Source organism: Bubalus kerabau, chromosome X (assembly GCF_029407905.1).
Source record: "Bubalus kerabau isolate K-KA32 ecotype Philippines breed swamp buffalo chromosome X, PCC_UOA_SB_1v2, whole genome shotgun sequence".
In the NCBI taxonomy this organism is placed as follows: domain Eukaryota; kingdom Metazoa; phylum Chordata; class Mammalia; order Artiodactyla; family Bovidae; genus Bubalus; species Bubalus kerabau.
The window spans coordinates 26,082,503-26,104,036 of NC_073647.1; the positions used below are offsets into that span (position 1 = coordinate 26,082,503).

At 40.2% G+C, this 21,534-nt stretch overlaps 1 protein-coding gene and 1 long non-coding RNA gene across 2 annotated transcripts in view; one reads left to right on the forward strand and one right to left on the reverse strand.

Annotated features, from left to right (window-relative positions):
- Positions 1-459: 459 nt before the first annotated feature.
- Positions 460-16,163, reverse strand: LOC129638784 (uncharacterized). Its single transcript, XR_008708016.1, has 3 exons — positions 15,766-16,163; positions 11,209-11,345; positions 460-1,536 (listed from the first exon to the last, which is right to left on the reverse strand). It is a non-coding gene; the product is annotated as an uncharacterized LOC129638784 (long non-coding RNA).
- Positions 16,164-16,362: 199 nt separating this feature from the next.
- LOC129639388 (putative MAGE domain-containing protein MAGEA13P) overlaps positions 16,363-21,534 on the forward strand; it is a 192,518-nt gene continuing 187,346 nt past the window's right edge. Inside the window, exon 1 of the mRNA XM_055564517.1 lies at positions 16,363-16,534. The gene's annotated coding sequence lies outside the window, so the exon portion shown is untranslated. The remainder of the gene's footprint in view (positions 16,535-21,534) is intronic.

The following is a 21,534-nucleotide window of genomic DNA, read 5'->3' on the forward strand; positions in this document are numbered from 1 at the left end:
TGAGAGGGAAAACCTGTTGCCCAATATATTTAGTTCCCTTGACCACAGGAGGGAACATCAGAGGCTCTGTGCCTTGAAGCCACGCCCATATGTCCCGCTTCCTTTAGTCAGAGCCAGTGAAGGCCAGGGCTTCCCTGGTAGCTCAGATGGTGAAGAGTTTGCCTGCAGTGCGGTAGACCTGGGCTCGATCCCTGGGTTGGGAAGATCCCCTGGAGAAGGAAATGGCAACCCACTCCAGTATTCTTGTCTGGATAATCCCATGGACAGAGGAGCCTTGTGGGCTACTGTCCATGGGGTCACAAAGAATCAGACATGACAGGGTGACTTAACACACACACACGGTGAAGGCCAGACTTGGCTTCTTCAGTGTCACTTTCATACCCTTAGCAGTGATAGACTCCACTTGACACAAGAGGCTTTTATCAGGTCCATGACACATAGATGTATTTTCGATTGAAAATGTAGAAAGTATTAGAAAATAAACTGGCCGTTATTTCTTTACAAAATGTAAAAAGCAGCTTTTTGAGCAAGCTTCACAATGACCCCTACACCTGAGCACTCTGTTTTTCCTTTTTTACTAGAAGATGAATTACTTCTTTATATATTTATAGTCAGTTGCAATAAACTCTGGCTTTACAAAATTCATTTATAGATTGCGTTTTTAATGCTGCATATCAGATACAAATTAGGTCCTCTCCCACTTTTCTTAATAGTTTATATTCCAAACACATTTCCTTGCTCATACTTTTGTTAACCATTTATAGTGTGTCTCTAGGGTGATTTTTAATAAATCATTTGGTGGTGCTCAGTCTGCATACTCCAGGGTTCTCTACACTCAAACATTCAGCCAGTCTGGAGCTGCCCAAGACCACTGTTCACACCTGAGCACCTGGGGGACTCCAGGGACGCTCCCTCTTCAAATACATGTTATCGGTTGCAGATAGATCAGCCAACATGTAACACATTGGTAATATGTAAAAATGTATTTTCACAGGTCTATGCAAAAACATGTATCTGTTTTTATATAAAGTTGCTTCCATTTGTCAGAGATGCTGAAAGATTGCCAGTGCTAATGGACTTTTGCATTCACCAAGGGCTTTAGAAGTTCACGTTCTCCAGGGTGCAAACAAGAGCCCTAGTAAGAGAAAGAGGTGCTATCCCTTCCAAATGGGGCTGCTGGCTCTGCAGAAGTAAGAGTAAATGACACTCCCAGAGGGCAGGAGGAGAGGGCGCCCTAAGAAATGAGGATGTCCAGCTGCTACACACTCAAACTTGCGTGTTCTGGAAGAAGGCAAGCTTCCTGGAGACGTAGTCACACTCACCCCGCTCTGAGGCCAGGGACCTGGAAACCTGAGACAGCTACTTCTTTGAAGCTGAAACAGAGCCACCTGAGCACATCAAACATGCTTGGAGTTCAGGGCGGTGGAAGCAGAGGAAGAACACCCATGTGGAAGGGCAGGAGGAGGCAGAGATCCAGGGAGGCAGGAAGATGGAGGTGTTTGTCAGCAGGGTCCAGATCTTGTCTGAAGCTGGCTTCTAGAACAAGGGTAGCTAAGTGAGTAAAAGCACACAGTCTTTGGAGTCATACAGACCTAGCTTAAATCCTGGCCTTGGGACTTAAGAGTGTGACTTTGGGCAAGATCCTTAACTCTGATTCTCGGTTACATCACATACATTGAACAGGTGTAATTACAGCAGTCACCGTCTAGGATTATGGTGAGGACTGAATTTGTTGGTTTAAGTTGCTTAGAGCAGTGCCTAGCCCAGAGTGAGTGCTCAATAAATAGTGCTCATTATTAAAAGTATACACTTAGACTTTAAAAGTAAGGTAGGGGAGAATGGATATTTACTCTTACCTGGAGAGACTGGGTAACCAGATATCAGGCAGACCAGTGTTCAATCATAAGGTTTTAATCTTGGTTGGGGCGGTGGGGGGGGGGTGGTGAGGGGCAAAGCCACAGGAAAAAAGCAGCTCAGTTGCTAGATTTTTGTTGTTGCATTCGAGAAGGACTTTATGATGAGATCCCTGAAATGTTTACCCAAGACTTCCTAAGTCCCCCTTATCTGTTAGGCATAGTTCTCTGCCATAATTCTCTGGTCCAGCTACAATAAAGGAAGAAAGGCTGAGGTGACAAAACACAAGCTACTGCCCCATCTTGCAGCTGCAGCCAAGACGCTGACGGGGATGCTCAAAGCCAACTTATTGGCTCCTGTTGTTCTCAGAGCACTCTAATCCAAGGCAGCTTCAACTTGGCCCAGATTGTTACCACGGCTTCCAGACTAGTGTTCCTGCTTCCACCCTTGCTTCCTCTGCCCAAAATCTGTTCTCAGAAATGCAGGCCTAGTAATCCTGCTAAGTAGGGATAATGTCGGAGAAGGCAATGGCAACCCACTCCAATACTCTTGCCTGGAGAATCCCAGGGACAGAGGAGCCTGTTGGGCTGCCATCTATGGGGTCGCACAGAGTTGGACACGACTGACACAACTCAGCAGCAGCAGCAGCAGGGATAATGCACATTAGAATCATCTGAGGAACTTTTAAAAACAACCTATTCCAAAAGTGAAATCAAGAACCTCCAATGTAACATTTTCTTCCATTACTCAAACCTTTTAGTGTCTTCTAGCACTGAGAGTAAGGCAACTTCTTACCCTAGTTTATATGATTAGTTCATATGCCTGCTTTTCTGACTTGGTCTCCCACCGTTTTCCTCCTTGCTCACTATGTTCCAGACACACTGTTCTCTTTACTCTTTTTTGAATGTGCCAAGCAAGCTTCTCCCTCAGATACTTTTCACTTTGCACTACCTCTGCCTGGAGTACTCTCTCCCAGACACACACATGGCTCACTCCCTCAGTCTCTTTAGATCTCTGCTTAAATGTCATTTCATCAGAAAGGGCTTCCATGCTGAGTCTATCTGCAGTACCACTCCAGTCACTCACTGTCCCTCTGTCCTGCTTTATTTTTTTTTTTCATACACTATCACTACCTGACTTTATATTAATATCTCAGATCAATTGGTTTCTACTTTCTCCACTAGAATGTAAGATGTATGAAGACACGGATTTTTTTTTTTTTTTTGTATCATGTTCAAATCTGTATTTCCAGCTCTTAGAGCTGGTTCTGGCACAAAACAAGTAGTAAATATCTGTGGTTGGTTGGTTGAATGAACGAACGAGTGAGTGAGTGAGTGAAACTCTGTTCCACCAAGCTCGGCTCTGAGCGCATGGTAAGAGCCAGAGGAAATTCCCTGGTCATGACAGTGCATATTCACCACGTGGGTGGGTAGAATTGATATGCAAAATCTAAGCTGAAGACTACATTAATTAATTGAAAATCTATTAATAATCATTATGGCCAGATGGTTTTTGTTTCAATGGTCATAGGATGGATTTCTAGCCATCCTCAGAGCTTTTTGATATATAATCCAATAGGTATCACAAAGCCTTATCTAGAGTCTTGGAGTGGAAAGATTTCTGAGCTTAGCTCTAAAAATGTAGCAGATGGCTATGCAAATGTGGTAACTGATAGTAATACCACATTTGCATAAGTACTGTATTTTCAAAGCAATTTATTGCTTTACAAAAAGCTGGACCAGAAATGGTACATTATGTGTTTCCCATTAGCCCTTGAATGTGACTCCAGTTCAGATAACAGGCTGGGTGGCTCTGCATTGCTCAGATTTACCCAGTAAAGCCTTGTGAAGCTGCCATGCAGATCCAGGCAGATCTTGAAGTAGCATGAAACTTCTCCAAACTAGGTGTGGCCCATTTTTCACCACTGAGGAGTGGCAGAATTGGCCCTCGTTGCTGCGTTTTTGCTTTATTTCCACTTTACGCAGCCTGGCCCAACTGAACCAGTGTCACAAGAACAGCCCTGCCTTGAGTGTTGCCATTTCTACAGCTGTGCTTCTGGAATCTTCCCTGCTGAGAAATGTTCTACTGTCTTCTCAGCCTGTTTGAATTCTAGCCCCTATCCTGGGACAGATCAAATATCCCCTGCCCAGCAAGGTCTTCTCTGACTATCCCAGATCGAACTGATGGCCCCTCAGAGCTCCAAGGTGGAGGGGGAACCACTGCTCATGCCATCGACCAGGCCCTTCAGTAGCTTCATCTCTGGACCTCCCATTGGTTAGGAGCACACCATAGTTACAGAGCTAAAATAGCCCTAGACTTAAAACTACTCTAGATCCCACTTAATGAAGTTTAAAACAACAACAACAACAACAAAAAAACGCTTAAAATGATCAAGCTGATCCACAAGTAAAATAAATGCCTGCCAAAACAAGTTTTTCATTAAACAAAGACAATAAAATGTAGACATTCAGTAGGTAATTTTCACAATATGCTTCAACCAATCAAAAATTAATAGGCCTACAAAGAATCAGGGGAAATGTTAGCCAGAAAAATTAGACTCAGAAATAACATAAATAGAACTAGCATACAAATGTTTTCAAACAGCTATTTTAAGTATGTTAAATAATCCAAAGAAAAACATACACATAATGAGAAGAGATCAGGTCTCTAAAAATGAATTAAACAGAACTCCAAGAGCTAAAAAATAAAATAGCTATAATGAAATGTTCACTGGATAGTTGTAAGTGAAAGTGAAAGTGACTTCAGTCATGTCCGACTTTTTGCAACCCCATGGATTCTGTAGCCTGTCAGGCTCCTCTGTCCATGGAATCCTCCAGGCAAGACTACTGGAGTGGGTAGCCATAAGAGTATATTAAACACTTCAGAGGAAAATATCATTGAACATGAAGATGTTGTTGTAGAAATTACATAAACCAAAGCACAGAAAAAAATGATTGTAAAATGCAGAATGTTAATGATCTATGGGATAATATTAAGAGATAAAGCAAATGTATAACCACATTTTTCAGAAAGAGGAAAAGCACAGAAAATTATTTTAAGAAATAATGGCCAAATATTTTCCAAATTTGATGAAGAGTATGAACCTACAAATATGAGTAGTTCATCCTAGCACAGGCAGAAAAAACATACAAAATTAAACCACATCAAGGCACGTCATAACCAAATAGCTGAACCAGCAATAAAAAGAAAATATTTGCAGTCAAGGGCATTCTCTAGCAACCCAGTGACTAGGACTCTGTGCTTCCACTACAGGGGACCTGGGTTTAATCCCTAGCAGGGGAGCTAAGATCCTGCAAGCTGCACAGCATGGCCAAAAAAAAAAAAAGCAGTCAAAAAATAAACATTACAGATACAGGAAGAAGATAAAAATAAACACTGAATCTCCATCAGAAACAATGCTGGAAAAAAAAATTAATCTACACTGTTTTTACAAACACAAGCTGAAAAAAATCAGCAGCAAAAAACTTGTACTCCATGAAATGTTCTTCAGGTTGAAGAAAAATAACATCAGTGGAAACTCAGATCTGCGTGACAACCCACTCCAGTATTCTTGCCTGGAGAATCCCATGGACAGAAGAGCCTGGTGGGCTACAGTCCATGGGGTCGCTAAGAGTTGGACACGACTGAAGCGACTTAGCACGCACGCACACAAAGGGACAGAATGCTGGAAATTGTAAAACTCCTTGTTATTATCTTTTAAAAGTAAATGAATATTTAAAGAATTAAAGATAACAATGCAGTGTGAGTTGGATAACGTAATGAAGTAAAATGTATGAAAACAATGGCGTAAAGTTTTTTGGGGTGGGATGTTGCAAGGTTCTTACAATATACATGAAAGTAAACTGAAAAGTTAAATATGTATATTCCAAACCCTAGATCTAGAACTAAAAAGAGAAACAAAAATAAAACTAATAATCTGACAAAGAAGGAAAAAAACCTATTCTAAAACAAAGCAAAGCAAAAAAGCAAAACAAATGCAAAACTTTCAATCCAAAAGAAAGTAGAAAAAGAGAGGAGGAAAGGGGGGAAATGAACAGATAGGATAAATAGATACAAATATTGATATGGTAAATTTAAACCTAACCATGCAGATAATTATCTCAAATGTAAATAGTCTGAATACACCAATTAAAAAGAAAACCTTGTCAAACAATAAAAAAGGCAGACTCAACCACTGTGTTCTCTGTATGAGGAAAACCTTAAATATGCCCACCCGGATTAAAAGTAAAAGAATGGAAAGAGATATACCATGCAAACACTAATCATAAGAAAGTTTGAGTAGCTATATTAATATCAGACAAAGTAAACTTCAGAATTAGAAATGTTACCAGCGATAATGAGGTAATATATAATGTCATATGTAATGATAAAACAATAGATTTATCAGGAAGACATAACAATCATAAAAGTTAATGCTTTTAATTAAAAGAAACATCACAGAACTTAAATGAGAGTTGAATGAGACTACAGTCTTTGTTGGGAGATCTCAATGTGTGTGTTAGTCACTCAGTTATGTCCAACTCTTTGGGACCCCATGAACTGTAGCTCACCAAGGTCCTCAGTCTGTGAAATTCTCCAGGCAAGAATACTGGAGTGAGTTGCCATTTCCTTCTCCAGGGGATCTTTCCAACCCAGGGATCAAACCCGGGTCTCCTGCATGGCAGGCCGATTCTTTACCATCTGAGCCACCAGAGAAGACCTGCTCTCTCAATAGCCGGTTTTAAACAAGTAGAAAGAAATTGGTAAGGTTATAAAAAACCTGAATACTATCAAACAACTTGACCTTGCTGATATTTATAGACCACTACACTATTAGTAGCACCATATACATTCCTTTCAAAGGCACATTACACATTCAGTAGGTCATATTCTAGGTCAGGAAACTGGTCTATATAACTTCTAGAATATTGAAACAGTACAGAATATGTTTTCTTTTCACAAAAATATTAAAAATCAATAAAAATTATGTGAAAAATCTTCAAGTATTTGGAAACAAGCAAAACACACTTCTAAATAACCATATGTCAAAGAAGATATCACAAGGGAAATCAGAAAACATTTGAACTGAATGAAAATGAGAACATACTATTTGTGGGATGCAGCTAAAGCAGTGCCTAGAAGGAAATTTCTAACATTGAATGCATACATTAGAAAACAATAAAACTTCAAAATAAACAATCCAAGCTTCCATCTTAAGAAGCTAGAAAAGAAGAACATATTAAGCCCAAAGTAGGTAGAAGGAAGAAAACAGTAACAACAAGGGAGAAAGAAATGAAGTAGAAAATCAGACAAATAATGGGGAATAGGAATGAAACCAAATTTCCTTGAAAAGATTAATAAAAGTGATAAACATCTAGTCACACTGATATCGAAGAGAAGGAGAAAGATCACAAATTCCCAATATCAGAAATAAATGCACAGACTCACTCGAGATCTTACCAATATTAAAAAGAAAATAAAAGTATATTGGAACAAATATATACCAGTAATTTCAACTTAGATGTAATGAACAAACTCCCTAAAAGATACAAATTACCAAATCTGACCCAAGAAGAAAGAGAAAATCTGAATATTACTATATACATGAAAGGAATTGGATTTCTAATTTAGTACCTTTCAATAAAGAAACTATACCCCACTTTGTTTCTTGGATAAATTACATCAAATATTTAAGGAAGAAATAATATGAATTGTGCAAATTCCTTCTGAAAATAAAGACAGGAATATTTCTCAGCTCATGAGGCCAGAATTACTCTATATCATTAGCCTGTATTGTTGCCACAGGCTACTAACTGATCTTCTTACTCCAGACCATCACACACTACCCAGCAGTTAGAGTGATGTCTTTAAAATGAAAATCAAAATGTGCCATCCTTCTTTTTCAAACCCTTAAGTGGCTTTCCATCATATATGCTTACAAAGCTTTATTTGGTCTGCCCTTAACCTTAACCTCATTGATCTCATCTCTCAATACTCTCTATACCAGCTGCCTATACTCTAGCTATCTCCATAAACTTCATTTGTGTTCCCTGATACCTTTTTGCAGCTCAAGAGTTTTGTTATCTGCCATTTTCTTTGCCTAGAATATCCTCATTCTCATTCTTGAAGTCTCAGTTGAAATGGCACCTTCTTATAGGCACCTTCCCTACCCATTCTTTCTCAAGTTAGCCTCCCTCAATTACTTGTTTATTTCCTCTAGAGTTTTTCTAAATGTCTTTAATTATTCTGTCCAAGAGAACCAGTGCTATATCCTAGCATAATACAGACACATTGGAGCCACTGAATGTATATTCGTTGAATGAATGAATGAAACACATTCATGGTAGAGAGCATAGCGCAAGAAAAGTACAGATTTGAAAAGCTCTAAAACATGCAAATACCTCCAGACTGCCAATCTCCCCCTGCCCCCACACACAGAGTATGTAGTCAAATTACATGTAGATTAAAGCTTTGGTAAACTTGCACTTAATTTTTCAGAGCCTAAATTTTCTTTAAATGTAAGCTTTATTTAAATGTACTGACCACACACAAAAGATATTCAGAATTTCTTAAGAAAGTAGAGAGTGAGTCATCTATTTTTCCCCTTCTTTTTGCAAAAGGTAACCTTTATTTCCTACTGGGAAACAGTAAGGAAACCAGATTTTCATGAAATTCTCAGTTTTTTTTAACCCCTAATAAGAACCATTTCACTAGAAGTATAGCTTATGCTATTTTGAATGACTATGGCAGTCCCTTGGGGGTGGGTGTGTATACAGCCTCCCTGTAGGTAGAAACATCTCTTAAACCTACAGACTTCTTAAAATACCAGCACACACAAAGTTCTGTACATAGCTATTTACCCAGATACAGAATCACATGAATATTGTCTTCAATTCAATTGTCATTTGTAGCTCAATCTCTCCGCCTATAAAACAGAAACTGCCTAATCACTATCACTTTTGAGCAATCACAATTTTATTTTTAAAGAAATGAAAAACATTTTTTTTGGAGATCAGCAAGAAGGCTTTATAGACTCCTAGAATATCACAAATAAGCAGGCAGGAAAGGAAATGATAAAACAAAAATACATAGTGGATGCTTAGAGCACAATTTTAGAATTCTAAAATCACAAATTTTTCTAAGCTACCAAAAAGCCACTGGTCTGAACTTGCCAATCGATTCGATCTGGAAAGCATTGCTCACTCTGGTTGTTTTACCTTGAGGATGACAGCAGTGATTGTCAGACTCAATCTCAATGACTAAGCCTGTGGCAAAACCAGACTCAATCTCTGACTAAATTTAGTTTGAAAGAATTCTTTGACTCAGTTTAAAAGATGGCCTGTATCATTATTGTAAAGTAAAAAAAAATAATAAAAAAAATAAATTAATTAAAAAAAAAGATGGCCTGAATTTAGTCAGCTGACCAGTGTTGGCTTAGTAAAGTTTTAACAACTAGCTCTCCAGGAAAAAAAAAAAAAAAAAGAGTATACATGTATACATAGTTTGGGCTTCCCTGATAGCTCAGCTGGTAAAGAATCTGCCTACAATGCAGGAGACCCCGGTTTGATTCCTGGATTGGGAAGATCCCCTGGAGAAGGGATAGGCTACCCACTCCAGTATTTCTGGGCTTCCTTGGTGGCTCAACTGGTAAAGAATCCTCCTGCAATGTGGGAGACCTGGGTTCGATACCTGGGTTGGTGAGATTGAGCGATTAAGCACAGCATACATAGTTTATTTAAATTTGGCTGATATAAAGGATGTGTATCACATGATTTACAAATAAAAATGAAAAATACAGTGCTGTTCATTGAAAACATTGACAGCTCACTCATTCTTATACAATGCACTTGATATTTTTGCTGATCTCTTGTATCTCTAGCTATCTCATGGTTTCAGTTTAACCATGATTTGACAAATGCAGTTGAATCCTTATCCTCTAACATTTTTCCCAAAGAAATTCTGGTTCTTAAATCTTATATGTAGACTATGTTAAACTATTTACCATATATATATATATATATTTACATATATCATTAAACTAAAACTCCTTTCACCTTCAATAGCACTGGTTGCAATAGTGGTATCCCTTTGTTATGCTAAGTCACTTCAGTCGTGTCTGACTCTGTGTGACCCCATAGACGGCAGCCCACCAGGCTCCCCTGTCCCTAGGATTCTCCAGGCAAGAACACTGGAGTGGGTTGCCATTTCTTTCTCCAGTGCATGAAAGTGAAAAGTGAAAGTGAAGTCGCTCAGTCATGTCCGACTCTTAGCGACCCCATGGACCACATCCTACCAGGATCCTCCGTCCATGGGATTTTCCAGGCAAGAGTACTGGAGTGGGGTGCCATTGCCTTCTCCGTATATCTAGCTAGTAAATCTTTACTAGATATTTTTGAATGCATGAATGAGCTAACAGACAGCAGAGTCTCTTTAAGGGTAAACTCTGGCACTAGTATTTCTTATTAAAAATATTAATTTGGAAATAAGAGTAGCCAGGACAATTTCCAAGTTTGCATTGATGCCAAACCATTTTAGGTAAAAAATTCTAAGTCAATGAGAAGCAACTCATTGAAAGGGTTCTAGTACTCACAGTAGACCATTCTCTCTTAGGTACAGAGGTCATTAACAAGGACCTATTGTATAACACAGGGAACTCTGTTCAATATTATGTAACGACCTAAATAGAAAAAGAATTTGAAAGTGAATACATACATGTATATGTATAACTGAATCACTTTGCTGTACACCTGAAATTATCACAACATTGTTAATCAGCTATACTCCAATATAAAATAAAAAGTTAAAAAAAATACTAGATGTTATGTGTAAGAGTCAGATACCTATGTAGACATTTCCTATGCAGGAATAAAGTAGCGATTCTTAATTTATGTTTTCTTTTAATTTAAGACCTGAATTGAACCCAGGTTGCCCACATTGCAGGCGGATTCTTTACCAGCTGAGCCACCAGAAAAGCCTCTTCTTTTAATTACCCTTAATCAAGTCTGGGCTTCCTTGGTGGCTCAGACAGTGAAGAATCCGCCTGCAATGCAGGAGACCTAAGTTCATTCCCTGGGTTGGGAAGATCCCCTGGAGAAGGGAATGGTGACCCACCCCAGTATTCTTGCCTGGACAATCTCCATGGACAGAGGAGCCTGGAGGGCTGCAGTCTACGGGGTTGTAAAGAGTCAGACACAACTGAGATGACTAAGCACAATCAAGTCTAGGGCTTCCCAGGTGGTGCTAGTGGTGAAGTACCTGCCTGCAAAGGCAGGAGACATAAGAGACTCGAGTTCAATTCCTGGGTTGGGAAGATCACCTGGAGGAGGAAATGGCAACCCATTCCAGTATTCTCACCTTTAGAATCCCATGGATAGACGAACCTGGTGGGCTATGGTCTATAGGATCACACAAAGTCAGACATGACAGAAGTGACAGAGCATGTGATCAAGTGTAGACCAATGCTTCTCAAACTTTTGGTGTGTATGAATCACCTGTGAAAATACAGATTCTGATTTAGTATAGCTGCTAATATTCAGCATACTAAACAAACTCCCAAATAATGCCCATGTTCCTGGTCCCCAGATCACACTTTGAATAGCAAAAGGGTAGAAGATATATTTACAGAAGCGGAAGATGGCTCCTCTGCTTCTATTCCCTTAGGATCTAAGTTATTCAGACTCAAGTTTAACAAAACTTTGTTGCACACCTATTAAGGGATATACAGTCTAGGAATTATACCAGGAGTTTTCACTCTCATTTTATATGCAATAAGTAAATGTCTTGAGTGCTTATTATTATTGTACTTTCCATTTGAAAGTATCATTACAGTCTGGCCTGGGTATTGTTAATCTTTCCCCTCACTCATTTGCTTGACACATTTATATTAATTTTTTAATATGTTATATGCACTACACCAAACACTGATTTGAAATTAAATCCAGACCCATGTGGGTTACTAATGGGTAGAGACTGAAACTATGGAGGAGATTTGTAAGTACACATAATGAGCTTGGGCCTTGTAGTTCCTCAGGGTTCATCAAAAATAGGGTAGGTGGAGTATGCGGTAGGTGGAGTTGGTCCAAATCCCTATTACATGAAGAACAAATTGCAGACTGAGCACAGGGGCACCATATGTTGGGAATCAATGGAACTTACATCAGAATTAATTGGTCATATATGTAATGACATGCAAAATCATTATGGTGCTGAGTAGTAATTAGGCTTCACTGATAAAGCCATTTACCCTAATGACAGTAATGATCCTTTCTAGGGTCAGTCTAGGTAATGAGTAGTCTGAGGGACCCATTTGGCATCCTGCATCACAAGAAGAAAGCTAACTCCATGGCAATTATTTGGCTAGACAGTTTGCCTCAAAGTGCTGCACAGAAAGATAAGTAGGTTAGAGAAACCTGTATCAGGCCAATTAACCTTTGACATCCTACATGTATGAGATTCAATTGTTGATGTCGCTGAAGGATTTGAATTAGGTTCCAAACTTCTACCGTCCCCTTTCCACAGCTTCTAACAATTCTCCAGTATGGTCATCCTCTTCAACTGTCTTCCCTGATGAGGTTTGGGGCAGGACACTTGAGCAGCCCATTCTTAAACTGTTCAATAAAGCTTGCGCTGATTAGACCCATAGAAAGTCCTCCCCTGTCCCTTTCCCAGTCCTTAACCAGCTCTTTTTACTCTCTGGATATAAATATTCCCAGTTCATGTCAGAGCCAACCAATGTAAAAGTGTTTATAATCTTTTTTTCCCCTTTAATACTAAAAAGGTTCATTTTAGAAAAAAAAAAGAAAATTGATGCATTTGAAATCATAAAAATAACCGAAAATTTATCATAAAGAAAATTAAAGTTTCAGTGATAAAATAGGAATTATTTACAACACACATGATAAAAAATAAACCCCCAGATTATAAAGATCACTTAGAAATCAATAAGAAAAAAGTAAACAGAGAAAATAGGGAAAACAGATAAATAGAGAAACAGATAAATAATATAATCTGGCAATTAAAAAGTATAAGTATAGCAGCAAAAACTGTGAAAATGTTCAGCCCTAAAATAATCAACGAAAGGGTACTTAAAATGAGTTACTACTTTTTTTACCCCCAACTATATCAAGGTAACATAACCAGTATATAGTTTTACCAATGCTGCATGAAGTGCTGGGACCAGACGCCATGATCTTAGTTTTCTGAATGTTGAGCTTTAAGCCAACTTTTTCACTCTCCTCTTTCACTTTCATCAAGAGGCTTTTGAGTTCCTCTTCACTTTCTGCCATAAGGGTAGTGTCATCTGCATATCTGAGGTTATTGAGATTTCTCCCGGCAATCTTGATTCCAGCTTGTGCTTCTTCCAACCCAGCGCTTCTCATGATGTACTCTGCATATAAGTTAAATAAGCAGGGTGACAATATACAGCCTTGACGTACTCCTTTTCCTATTTGGAACCAGCCTGTCGTTCCATGTCTAATTCCAACTGTTGCTTCCTGACCTGCATACAGGTTTCTCAAGAGGCAGGTCAGGTGGTCTGGTATGCCTGTCTCTTTCAGAATTTTCCAGTTTATTGTGATCCACACAGTCAAAGGCTTTGGCATAGTCAATAAAGCAGAAATAGATGTTTTTCTGGAACTCTCTTGCTTTTTTGATGATCCAGCGGATGTTGGCAATTTGATCTCTGGTTCTTCTGCCTTTTCTAAAACCAGCTTGAACATCTGGAAGTTCACGGTTCACATATTGCTGAAGCCTGGCTTGGAGAATTTTGAGCATTACTTTACTAGCGTGTGAGATGAGTGCAATTGTGTGGTAGTTTTGAGCATTCTTTGTTATTGCCTTTCTTTGGGATTGGAATGAATACTGACCTTTTCCAGTCCTGTGGCCACTGCTGAGTTTTCCAAATTAGCTGGCATATTGAGTGTAGCACTTTCACAGCATCATCTTTCAGGATTTGAAATAGCTCAACTGGAATTCCATCATCTCCACTAAATTTGTTTGTAGTGATGATTCCTAAGGCCCATTTGACTTCACATTCCAGGATGTCTGGCTCTAAGTGAGTGATCACACCATCATTAATATCTTGGTCATGAAGATCTTTTTTTGTACAGTTCTTCTGTGTATCCTTGCCACCTCTTCTTAATATCTTCTTAATGCTTCTGTTAGGTCCATACCATTTCTGTCCTTTATTGAGCCCATCTTTGCATGAAATGTTCCCTTGGTATCTCTACTTTTCTTGAAGAGATCTCTAGTCTTTCCCATTCTGTTGTTTTCCTCTATTTCTTTGCATTGATCGCTGAGGAAGGCTTTCTTATCTCTCCTTGCTATTCTTTGGAACTCTGCATTCAGATGCTTATATTTTTCCTTTTCTCCTTTGCTTTTTGCTTCTCTTCTTTTCACAGCTATTTGTAAGGCCTCCCCAGACAGCCATTTTGCTTTTTTGCATTTCTTTTCCAAGGGGATGGTCATGATTCCTGTCTCCTGTACAATGTCACGAACCTCCGTCCATAGTTCATCAGGCACTCTATCTATCAGATCTAGTCCCTTAAATCTATTTCTCACTTCCATTGTATAATCATAAGGGATTTGATTTAGGTCATACCTGAATGGTCTCGTGGTTTTCCCTACTTTCTTCAATTTAAGTCTGAATTTGGCAATAAGGAGTTCATGATCTGAGCCACAGTCCGCTCCCGGTCTTGTTTTTGCTGACTGTATAGAGCTTTTCCATCTTTGGCTGCAAAGAATATAATCAATCTGATTTCAGTGTTGACCATCTGGTGATGTCCATGTGTAGAGTCTTCTCTTGTGTTGTTGGAAGAGGGTGTTTGCTATGACCAGTGCGTTCTGTTGGCAAAATTCTATTAGCCTTTGCCCTGCTTCATTCCGTATCCCAAGGCCAAATTTGTCTGTTACTCCAGGTGTTTCTTGACTTCCTACTTTTGCATTCCAGTCCCCTATAATGAAAAGGACATCTTTTTTGGATGTTAGTTCTAAAAGGTCTTGTAGGTCTTCATATAACCATTAAACTTCAGTTTCTTCAGTGTTACTGGTTGGGGCATAGACTTGGATTACTGTGATATTGAATGGTTTGCCTTGGAAACGAACAGAGATCATTCTGTCATTTTTGAGATTGCATCCAAGTACTACATTTCAGACTCTCTTGTTGACCATGATGGCTACTCCATTTCTTCTAAAGGATTCCTGCCCGCAGTAGTAGATACAATGGTCATCTGAGTTAAATTCACCCATTCCAGTCCATTTTAGTTCGCTGATTCCTAGAATGTCGATGTTCACTCTTGCCATCTCCTGTTTGACCATTTCCAATTTGCCTGGATTCATGGACCTAACATTTCAGGCTCCTATTCAATATTGCTCTTTACAGCATCGGACCTTGCTTCTATCACCAGTCACATCCACAGCTGGGTATTGTTTTTGCTTTGGTGCCATCCCTTCATTCTTTCTGGAGTTATTTCTCCACTGATCTCCGGTAGCATATTGGGCAACTACTGACCTGGGGAGTTCCTCTTTCAGTATCCTATCCTTTTATCTTTTCATACTGTTCATGGGGTTCTCAAGGTAAGAATACTGAAGTGGTTTGGCATTCCCTTCTCCAGTGGACCACATTCTGTCAGACCTCTCCACCATGACCCACCCGTCTTGGGTGGCCCCACAGGGCATGGCTTAGTTTCATTGAGTTAGACAAGGCTGTGGACCTAGTGTGATTAGATTGTCTAGTTTTCTGTGAGGATGGTTTCAGTGTGTCTGCCCTCCGATGCCCTCTTGTAACACCTACCGTCTTACTTGGGTTTCTCTTACCTTGGACATGGGGTATCTCTTCATGGCTGCTCCAGCAAAGCACAGCCACTGCTCCTTACCTTGGACGAGGGGTATCGCCTCACCGCCACCCCTCCTGACCTTGAATGTAGAGTAGCTCCTCTCGGCCCTCCTGCGCCTGTGCAGCCACCGCTTCTTGGACCTGGGGTAGCTCCTCCCAGCCGCCGCCCCTGGCCTCAGACGCAGGGTAGCTCCTCTCGTCCGCCGTCCCTGAGCTCGGACACGGGGTAGCTCCTCTCGGCCTCCCCCGCGACCTCAGATGTGGGGTAGCTCCTCTTGGCCACTGCCCCTAGGGCAGGGGGTCCTCCTGGCTTCTGCCCCTGACCTCAGACTAGGGGTAGTTCCTCTCGCCCGCGCTCGTGCGCCGTCGCAGACGCCCGCGCTCGTGCGCCGTCGCAGACGCCCGCGCTCGTGCGCCGTCGCAGACGCCCGCGCTCGTGCGCCGTCGCAGACGCCCGCGCTCGTGCGCCGTCGCAGACGCCCGCCCTCGTGCGCCGTCGCAGACGCCCGCCCTCGTGCGCCGTCGCAGACGCCCGCCCTCGTGCGCCGTCGCAGACGCCCGCCCTCGTGCGCCGTCGCAGACGCCCGCCCTCGTGCGCCCGCGCTGGTGCGCCGTCGCAGACGCCCGCGCTGGTGCTCCGTCGCAGACGCCCGCCCACGCCCGCGCTGGTGCGCCGTCGCAGACGCCCACGCTGGTGCTCCGTCGCAGACGCCCGCCCACGCCCGCGCTGGTGCTCCGTCGCAGACGCCCGCCCACGCCCGCGCTGGTGCGCCATCGCAGACGCCCGCGCTGGTGCTCCGTCGCAGACGCCCGCGCTGGTGCTCCGTCGCAGACGCCCGCCAATAAGAGGTGAGTAGGCGCCTGGTGGGCTGTCGTCTATGGGGTCGCACAGAGTCGGACACGACTGAAGTGACTTAGCAGCAGCAGCAATTATTATCATATATATTTAACAAGACTATAAGTAAGTAAATCTTTCTGGAAGGAAATATAGCATTTGTTAATAAAAATCATAAAATCGCACTAATCCTTTGACTTGATAGTAATGTTCTGTTCAGTTCAGTCGCTCAGTCGTGTTCGACTCTTTGCAACCCCATGGACTGTAGCATGCCAGGCCTCCCTGTCCATCAACAACTCCCAGAGTTTACTCAAACTCATGTCCACTGAATCAGTGATGCCACCCAACCATCTCATCCTCTGTCGTCCCCTTCTCCTCCCTCCTTCAGTCTTTCACAGCATCAGGGTCTTTTCTAATGAGTCAGTTCTTCACATCAGGCGGCCAAAGTATTGGAGTTTCAGCTTCAGCATCAGTCCTTCCAATGAATATTAAGGACTGATTTCCTTTGGGTTGGACTGGTTGGATCTCCTTGCAGTCCAAGGGACTCTCATGACTCTTCTCCAATACCACAGTTCAAAAGCATCAATTCTTTGGCACTCAGCTTTCTTATAGTCCAACTCTCACATCCATACATGACCACTGGAAAAACCATAGCATTGACTAGACAGACCTTTGTTGGCAAAGTAATGTCTCTGCTTTTTATTTTTAAAAATTTATTTTCCTTTTTAAAAATAAGTTTATTTATTTTAATTGGAGGCTAATTACTTTAAAATATTGTAGTGATTTTGCCATACATTGACATGAATCCACCACGGGTGTACATATGTTCCCCATCCTGAACCCCCCTCCCACCTCCCTTCCCATACCATCCCTCTGGGTCATCCCAGTGCACCAGCCCCGAGCACCCTGTATCATGCATCGAACCTGGACTGGTGATTCGTTTCACATATGATAGTATATATGTTTCAATGCCATTCTCCCAAATCATCCCACCTTCGCCCTCTGCCACAGAGTCCAAAAGACTGTTCTATACATCTGTGTCTCTTTTGCTGTCTCGCATACAGGGTTATCATTACCATCTTTCTAAGTTCCATATATGTGTGTTAGTATAATGTATTGGTGTTTTTCTTTCTGGCTTACTTCACTCTGTATAATAGGCTCCAGTTTCATCCACCTCATTAGAACTGATTCAAATGTATTCTTTTTAATGGCTGAGTAATATTCCATTGTGGATATGTACCACAGCTTTCTTATCCATTCGTCTGCTGATGGACATCTAGGTTGCTTCCATGTCCTGGCTATTATAAACAGTGCTGCAATGAACATTGGGGTACATGTGTCTCTTTCACTTCTGGTTTCCTCAGTGTGTATGCCCAGCAGTGCAATTGCTGGTCATATGGTAGGTCTGTTTCCAGTTTTTTAAGGAATCTCCACACTGTTCTCCATAGTGGCTGTACTAGTTCGCATTCCCACCAACAGTGTAAGAGGGTTCCCTTTTCTCCACACCCTCTCCAGCATTTACAGCTAGTAGACTTTTGGATAGCAGCCATTCTGACTGGCGTGAAATGGTGCCTCATTGTGGTTTTGATTTGCATTTCTCTGATAATGAGTGATGTTGAGCATCTTTTCATGTGTTTGTTAGCCATCTGTATGTCTTCTTTGGAGAAATGTCTGTTTAGTTCTTTGGCCCATTTTTTAATGGGGTCATTTATTTTTCTGGAATTGAGCTGCAGGAGCTGCTTGTATATTTTTGAGATTAATTCTTTTTCAGTTGCTTCGTTTGCTACTATTGTCTCCCATTGTGAAGGTTGTCTTTTCACCTTGTTTATAGTTTTATTTGTTGTGCAAGAGCTTTTAAGTTTAATTAGGTTCCATTTGTTTATTTTTGCTTTTATTTCCAATATTCTGGGAGGTGGGTCACAGAGGGTCCTGCTGTGGTTTATGTCAGAGAGTGTTTTGCCTATGTTTTCCTCTAGGAGTTTTATAGTTTCTGGTCTTATGTTTAGATCTTTAATCCATTTTGAGTTTATTTTTGTGTATGGTGTGTTGTTCCTGACTTTAAGGGAAATGCTTTCAATGTTTCACCATTGAGGATAATGTTTGCTGTGCGTTTGTCATATATAGGTTTTATTATGTTGAGATATGTTCCTTCTGTGCCTGCTTTCTGGAGGGTTTTTATCATAAATGCATGTTGAATTTTGTCAAAGGCTTTCTCTGCGTCTATTGAGATAATCATATGGTTTTTATCTTTCAATTTGTTAATGTGGTGTATAACGTTGATTGATTTGCAGATATTGAAGAATCCTTGCATCCCTGGGATAAAGCCCACTTGGTCATGGTGTATGATCTTTTTAATGTGTTGTTGGATTCTGTTTGCTAGAATTTTGTTAAGGATTTTTGCATCTATGTTCATCAGTGATATTGGCCTGTAGTTTTCTTTTTTTGTGTCATCTTTGTCTGGTTTTGGTATTAGGGTGATGGTGGCCTCATAGAATGAGTTTGGAAGTTTACCTTCCTCTGCAATTTTCTGGAAGAGTTTGAGTAGGATAGGTATTAGTTCTTCTCTAAATTTTTGGTAGAATTCAGCTGTGAAGCTGTCTGGTCCTGGGCTTTTGTTTGCTGGAAGATTTCTGATTCCAGTTTCAATTTCCATGCTTGTGATGGGTTTGTTACGATTTTCTATTACTTTCTGGTTCAGTTTTGGAAAGTTGTACTTTTCTAAGAATTTGTCCATTTCTTCCAGGTTGTCCATTTTATTGGCATTTAGTTGGGGATAGTAGTCTCTTATAATCCTTTGTATTTCTGTGTTGTCTGTTGTGATCTTTCCATTTTCATTTCTAATTTTGTTGATTTGATTCTTCTCCCTTTGTTTCTTGATGAGTCTGGCTAATGGTTTGTCAATTTTATTTATCTTCTCAAAGAACCAGCTTTTGGCTTTGTTTATTTCTTCTATGGTCTCTTTTGTTTCTTTTGCATTTATTTCTGCCCTAATTTTTAAGATTTCTTTCCTTCTACTAACCCTGGGGTTCTTCATTTCTTCCTTTTCTAATTGCTTTAGGTGTAGAGTTATGTTTATTAATTTACTTTTTTCTCATTTCTTAAGGTAAGCCTGTATTGCTATGAACCTTCCCTTTAGCACTGCTTTTACAATGTCCCATAGGTTTTGGGCTGTTGTGGTTTCATTTACATTCATTTATATGCATATTTTGATTTTTTTTTTGATTTCTTCTGTGATTTGTTCGTTATTCAGCAGCGAGTTGTTCAGCCTCTATGTGTTGGAATTTTTAATAATTTTTTTATGTAATTGAGATCTAATCTTACTGCATTGTGGTCAGAAATGATGCTTAGAATGATTTCAATTTTTTTGAATTTACCAAGGCTAGATTTATGGCTCAGGATGTGATCTATCCTGGAGAAGGTTCCATGAGCACTTGAGAAAAAGGTGAAATTCATTGTTTTGGGGTGAAATGTCCTATAGATATCAATTAGGCATAACTGGTCTATTGTATCATTTAAAGTTTGTGTTTCCTTGTTAATTTCTGTTCAATTATCTATCCATAGGTGTGAGTGGGGTATTAAAGTCTCCCACTCTTATTGTGCTATTGTTAATTTCCCCTTTCATACTTGTTAGCATTTTTCTTACATACTGTGGTGCTCGTATGTTGGGTGCATATATATTTATAATTGTTATATTTTCTTCTTGGATTGATCCTTTGATCATTATTTAGTGTTCCTCTTTGTCTCTTTTCACAGCTTTTATTTTAAAGTCTATTTTATCTGACATGAGTATTGCTACTCCTGCTTTCTTTTGGTCTCTATTTGCGTGGAATACCTTTTTCCAGCCCTTCACTTTCAGTGTGTATGTGTCCCTTGTTTTGAGGTGGGTCTCTTGTAGACAACATATATAGGGGTCTTGTTTTTGTATCCATTCAGCCAGTCTTTGTCTTTTGGTTGGGGCATTCAACCCACTGACATTTAAGGTAATTATTGATAAATATGATCTTGTTGCCATTTACTTTGCTGTTTTGTGTTTGAGATTATACACCCTTTCTGTGTTTCCTGTCTAGAGAAGATCCTTTAGCATTTGTTGGAGAGCTGGTTTGGTGATACTGAATTCTCTCAGCTTTTGCTTGTCTGTAAAGCTTTTGATTTCTCCTTCATATTTGAATGAGATACTTGCCGGGTACAGTCATCTGGGTTGTAGGTTTTTCTCTTTCATCACTTTAAGTATGTCCTGACATTCCCTCCTGGCCTGAAGAATTTTTATTGAAAGATCAGCTGTTACACTTATGGGACTCCCCTTGTGTGTTATTTGTGGTTTTTCCCTTGCTGCCTTTAATATTTGTTCTTTGTGTTTGATCTTTGTTAATTTGATTAATATGTGTCTTGGGGTGTTTCGCCTTGGGTTTATCCTGTTTGGGGCTCTCTGGGTTTCTTGAATTTGAATGACTATTTCCTTCCCCATTTTAGGGAAGTTTTCAACTATTATCTCAAGTATTTTCTCATGGTCTTTCTTTTTGTCTTCTTCTTCTGTGACTCCTGTGATTCGAATTTTGGGGCGTTTAACATTGTCCCAGAGGTCTCTGAGCTTGTCCTCATTTCTTTTAGTTAGTTTTTCCTTTTTCCTCTCTGTTTCACTTATTTCTACCATTCTGTCTTCTACCTCACTTATACTATCTTCTGCCTCTGTTATTCTACTTTTGGTTCCCTCCAGAATGTTTTTGATCTCATTATTTCGTTTTTCATTATCTATTGACTCTTTTTTATTTCTTCTAGGTCCTTGTTCAACATTTCTTGCATCTTCTGAATCCTTGTCTCCAGGCTATTTATCCATAACCCCATTTTGTTTTCAAGATTTTGGGTCATTTTCACTATCATTATTTGTAATTCTTTATCAGGTAGATTCCCTATCTCGTCCTCTTTTGTTTTGTTTGGTAGGCATTTATCCTGTTCCTTTAACTGCTGAGTATTTCTCTGCCTTTTCATCTTGTTTAGATTGCTGTGTTTGGGGTGG